A 6,102-nucleotide genomic window follows, 5' to 3' on the forward strand; every position below is an offset into this window, starting at 1 on the left:
TCTCTCTCTCTCTTCCCCCTCTCTCTCTCTTCCCCCCCCCTCTCTCTCTCTCTCTCTTCCCCCTCCTCTCTCTCTCTCTCTCTCTCTCTTCCCCCTCTCTCTCTCTCTCTCTCTCTTCCCCTCTCTCTCTCTCTTCCCCCTCTCTCTCTCTTCCCCCTCTCTCTCTCTTCCCCCTCTCTCTCTCTTCCCCCTCTCTCTCTCTTCCCCCTCTCTCTCTCTTCCCCCTCTCTCTCTCTCTCTCTCTCTCTCTCTCTCTCTCTCTTCCCCCTCTCTCTTCCCCCCCCCCTCTCTCTCTCTCTCTCTCTCTCTCTCTCTCTTCCCCCCCCCTCTCTCTCTCTCTCTCTTCCCCCCCTCTCTCTCTCCTCCCCCCCCCCTCTCTCTCTCTCTCCTCCCCCCCCCCCTCTCTCTCTCCTCCCTCCCCCCCCTCTCTCTCTCTCTCTCTCTCTCTAGCCGGGCTGCGAGTTTGGGGAGTGGCTTACCCAGGCAGATGCCGCTTTGCCGGTTGGTGTGCGTGGACAGGTCGCAGTAGAGCCCCTTGTGTTGGTCGCAGGGCTGTTTGGAGTGACACACGTCGCCCAGCTGCCGAGCGCAGACCTTGCAGCAGCCGCAGTCGTCAGTCAGCAGGCTGACCCCGGCCGGACAGAGGACGGGACCCGGGGCACAGCGGCAGGGGAATAAGCACTCCTCGGCTCCAACTCCAGTCTGAAGATACAAACACAAATCACACACACAATTCAAACTGGGAACAGGGAAGTGGAAACATAACAGAGCCAAGCTTTCGCCCTCTCCCTATTTATATACGTTCAAATCGACAGGAATTTGAAATGCATTCGGCAGAAGCAGGAATTGATTTAGAAACAGTTTTCAGCACATAATTCTCGGTACTATTAAACACACGTACACTCAAATAAAGCATTCCTGCCCTTTGCGCATCTAATGGCACCGTGCATTTCCTACGAAAGCAAAATACTGCGGATGCTAGTATCTGAAATACAAGCAGAAAATGCTGGAAATCTCAACAGGTCTGTGGAGAGAGAAACAGAGTTAGCGTTTCAGGTCTATCACCCAACTTTTGTTTCTCTCCGCAGATGCTGCTTGACCGCTGAGATTTCCAGCATTTTCTGTTCCTGCATTTCCTGGCGGTTTAAATTTTTTTTGTTGCAAACTCCTCTATTGCAGGACATATGTTATTACAACTTAGCGAAAAGATGTCCGTGTCTTTAACCCCCTCCCATGGAGCCTGCATAGTGCAGCTAGAGTGCGAGCCAGTGGAGTTTATTTTGACAATATGTAAAAACGATGCCAAGCATCCCTACAATCTGCTTTTAAACACACGAGCTGATCTAACGGGTGTGTGGAGAGAGCAGGATAATCGCCCCCTCCCCTACACACACACACACACACACACACACACAAAGTCCAAATGAATAAGAAGCTTCCCCCCGTGGACGATCAGCCAGTTACTAAACGTGCCCCCCAGGGCTGCGCCAACTGTGAACATACCCAAGAGAAGGCGAGAACCAACGCCAAACACCGAACGAGCGTCGCCTCGATTTCAACAGACATTTTAACCGATGTCTTTTTTTAACTCCAAATGACCGAAACACTAAGGATTTCTTCCAAACTGACCGAGCTATTTTCGGCTGAGCTCTTCCAACTCTGCTGAAAGTGGAGGGGACAGCGTCTCTTTAAATAGCCGCGGAGAGGGCGGGTCAGCCCCGCGAATGGCATTCCTGAGCGGCCAGATGTGTACAAATTCCTCTCGAATGCTTCCAATTCCTGATTTCCAAAGTGGTTTCAGATCGAGCCGCTGACAGCCCCGACCTGAGAATAATTACCTGAAATATCTTTATTTTTGTTAATAAAAAAATCCCCCACTTCAATAGATTTAAAAAAAATCAAACTTTAGCTTTCAAAGCTAATGACATTTCGGTTCAGGAAAGCTGTGATGTGGTGGAAGCAAAATCCATAATAGCTTTTAGAAGGGAAATGGATAAATATTTGTAAAAGACCAAGTTAAAAGGTATGGGGAAAGGGCCGGGGGTTGGGACTAAGGATAGCGCTTTCAGAGTGTCAGCACAGGTGGGATGGGCCGAATGGCTGCCTTTGATCTTTTGATTCTATAAAGTTTTGCTGCCCAATAGCTTTGAATACACCCTTAACAGAATACTTGTTTAACCATTCTAAGATTCTCCTATACTTAGATTCTTACTGCTAATTGTCGCGTATAATATGTTAAAATATTAATATAATAATTTAAGGTTGTCGATTCAAATTCATGTCACTGGGCATAAATTGATTTACAATTAAGCAGCTCTAAAGATCTCTGTTGATGTGCTCTGCTAATATGTTTTTTTATTAATAGATGTAAATCACTATATAAGAGCAGTCTGGGTTGGTTCACCAGCTGAAGATTTTATTTATCTCCCTCCTATCAGGGGCAGCATTAGGACAATGCAACCTGTGAAATTGCTCGGGGCCCGAGCCAATCAATGCCCCTCCGCCCAGTCAATCAGGGCCCCAAGCCAATCAATGCCCCCCTCCCCAGCCAATCAGGGCTCCAAGCCAATCAGACCCTACCCCCCCCCACCCAACCCCAGCCAATCAAGGGTCCTGAACCAATCAGGGCCTCCCCCCAAGCCAATCAGGAACCTCAAACCAATCAGCCCCTCTCACCCCAAGAAAATCAGGGGTCCTGAGCCAACCAGGAGTCTTAAGCCAATCAGGGCCCCCACAAGCTAATCAATAACCCCCCACCCAAGCCAATCAGGGGCTCTGAGCGGATCCAGTGAGCTCTTTAACGGTCTGAACTTTATTGCGGTAGAGGGGCCCCCAAGTTGAACATTGGCATTGACATTGGCATGGGTATGGGTCTTCGGTTGATCTCCACTGGGGTTGGACTTTACATCCACATATCTGTTATTCTCACTTAAATCTGATATTAGCTATAAAGTGTCTGTTAAAATAAGTTTGCTTCAATCTTTTTATAAATATTGTTTCTTCAGTCTTATGGTTAGATGACAAAGAGTGGGAGGAAATATCAGCATGGACCAGTTGAACCGAATGCCCTGTAAATTCTATGTAAATTTTAATCAGCTGAAACCTGTTCCTGTAATTGTTAGTTCGATAATCTGCAGTGAGTTTGATTACGTTAAGACACATTACTTTTTTGATTTGTCCCCTTTTTAAACCAATGTTGCCCTGTCCCTCCCCTCCTGAACAATCGTCTTTTTGGCCACTTTGGTTGGCCACCATCCAACCTCTCACCAAAATAGCAGTTATTCATGTGGAAGCCCAGACTGTAAATACCGCTTGCCTATTTGACTGCATGTGACATCACAGCCGAACTTGGTTCTGTCCTTACCAGATGTGCACAAGTGGTTTTTTTCCAGCACAGGCTGCTGGTCAATGATCGGGACTGGGAACTCTGATTTTGCTTTTTCCAGAGGTCAATTATAACACTCCTTCCCTCAAGTCAGTTGACATCAGCTAACTCAACTGAGACAAGACAATTGCACCCAGTACCTTGCTGGTCTGTCTAGCTCACCCATTCATTACATACATTGGCCGACACAGACACGATGGGCTGAATGGCCTCCTGTGCTGTAAATTTCTATGATTACCTTAACCAGCTCGGCTGCCAAGGGATCCTAGATATATTTATTTAATTTGTCTATCTGCCTTACAGTTTTTTCTCCTTGAAATGCAGGCGAGGCGATAATTACAGGAAGGGTGGGTTGGGTTGTGTTTACTCATTAACAGACACCAGACCACATTTAAGAGGTTGTTACATTTTATGAAAGTAATTTGAAAGGAAATGATATTTGTTCTATATTTGTTCTACTACACACCAGTCAGTGCTAAAACAACAGAATAATTGACAGAACACAAGAGCTATTGTAAACCAGCGCCAGTTAGTCTTCAGCCACTTTTTGTTTTGGAAAACACAGATGAAAGAGATAGAAAATATTCTGAAGGAATTTACCACTCGAGTTGTTTAGTGTTTAGTGGGGCTCTGTTGTATTTAGTGATTAGCATTATATCCTGATTGATGAAACTATATTTGGAGCAGCAGTTTGCCTTTCCAGATTTGCTTTGTTTTGTTTAAATATTACTATCTTAGGAACAAGCCAGAGGCAGTGCCGATGGAGGAGTGCTGGGATTTAACTTTCTCACCACATTCTGAACATTCCACATTAGCTCTGTGGGTTTGAGTGTTTTCCAGTAGTTGCTTCCTCACAGACAGAAGCCAGATCACGGTTCCCTGGGTTCCCTACTGTACGCACAACACGGGAAATCTCAATATTTACAAAGCAGCCATTTTTTTTTATAAAGGCTCAATAATATTTACTTGGAGTATATCCTTTTATAATGAAAAATATATCAGCACATATTTTTCCTTCTCAGGTGTTGGGTTAAGAAGTACCACTAGAGGGCGTATGGCTATGATTTTGCGTCTGGTCAATGCTGCACTGGAGAGCAACAGTTTGTCTAAATAGGACAGTTCAATTATTTTCCTGCCTTTTAATAAACCACTTAGGCTTAATAAAAACTTTAAATGCATCTATGTTAAGATTAACTTCAAATCTCAGGCAATTGGCTTCAGTGCAGGGAGCTGAAATCCAGTCAGGGTTCCTGCACCTGATCCCTGTCCAGTAACTATCTGGAAATTGCACATGTGAGGATGTTGGATGGGGAAAGGATTGGCCTCAGTTTTGATACCCCCACGGTTAAATGCCTTTCTGCTACTATCTTCAACCCATCCAAAATGCAGCTGCCCATGTCCTAACTTGCATCAAATCCCATTCACCCATCACCCCTGTGCTCGTTGACCTACATTGGCTCCTAGTCTGGCAACGGCTCAATTAAAAAATTCTCATCCTTGTTTTCAAATGCATGGCCTCGCCTCCCTATCTCTGTAACCTCCTCCAGCCCTACAATCCCCGCAAGACCTCTGCAGTCTTCCAATTCTGGCCTCATGCACAACCCCGATTTTAATCGCTCCTCCATTGGTGGCTGTGCCGTCAGCTACCCAGGCCCCAAGTTCTGGAACTCCCATCCCTCCATAAACCTCTTTGCCTCTCTACTGCTCTCTCTCCCTTTAATAAGAAAAAACATTATAGGAGCAAGAGTAGGTCATTCGGCCCTTCGAGCCTGCTCCGCCAGTCAATAAGATCCAGGCTGATCTTCTACCTCAATGTTAAGACGCTCCTTATAATCTACCTCTTTGACCAAGTTTTTGGTCACCTGTCCCAATAATGCTTTATGTGGCTCGGTATCAAAATTTTGTTCAGTAACACTCCTGTGAAGCGCCTTGGGATGTTTTACTATGTTAAAGGCACTACATAAATGCAAGCTCTTGTTGTTGTAACATGTGAAAAATGCTTATTGGGGGAGCTACCAGATGTTGCTGCCTGCAAAAGGTATCAAAACACAAATCAATGCCTTCGGGGGAGTGGAACAAGCACCAAAATTGATTGAAATCTTTATCATTTGGATAAAAACAGATACAATGACTAATAGAAAGAAATAACTTGGATTTATATAGCACCTTCCACGACCACCAGATGTCTCATAGCACTTTACAGCCAATGAAGTACTTTTGAAGTGTAGTCACTGTTATAATGTAGGAATAATAGAGGATATATTCCCATAGATGTTCTTTGCTGTAATAACATGTGTGATAAAGTAAATTGCAAATGCTAAAATTCTCTAGTCAGAAGATTGTGGATTCAAGCCCCACTCCAGAGACGTGAGCATACAATCTAGGCCGACACCACAGTGCAGTGCTGAGGGAGTGCTGCACTGTTGGAGGTGCCATTGGGGAGAGTTTAAACTAGCTTGGCAGGGGGATGGGAATCTGAGAACAAATTCAATAGGGAAGGAAGTAAAGCTGAAATTGGAAAGCAAAAATGTAGAAAGTGAATCTGTAAGACAGAGGAAACAAGGGTTAGTAAGTAGTAATCAAGAAGATCTTCCTGTGCTAAATGGTATATACATCAATGCAAGGAGTATGGCGAATAAGGCGGATGAGCTGAGAGCACAGGTAGACACTTGAGAGTATGACATTATAGCCATTACAGAGACATGGCTGAAAGAGGG

The 6,102-nt window shown here is 45.1% G+C and overlaps 1 pseudogene; it reads right to left on the bottom strand.

Moving 5' to 3' along the window:
* The window catches only part of LOC139279291 (CCN family member 2-like), a 5,337-nt pseudogene extending 3,687 nt beyond the window's left edge, over positions 1–1,650 (bottom strand).
* Positions 1,651–6,102: the final 4,452 nt, after the last annotated feature.

Source organism: Pristiophorus japonicus, chromosome 14, assembly GCF_044704955.1.
Source record: "Pristiophorus japonicus isolate sPriJap1 chromosome 14, sPriJap1.hap1, whole genome shotgun sequence".
NCBI lineage: Eukaryota > Metazoa > Chordata > Chondrichthyes > Pristiophoridae > Pristiophorus > Pristiophorus japonicus.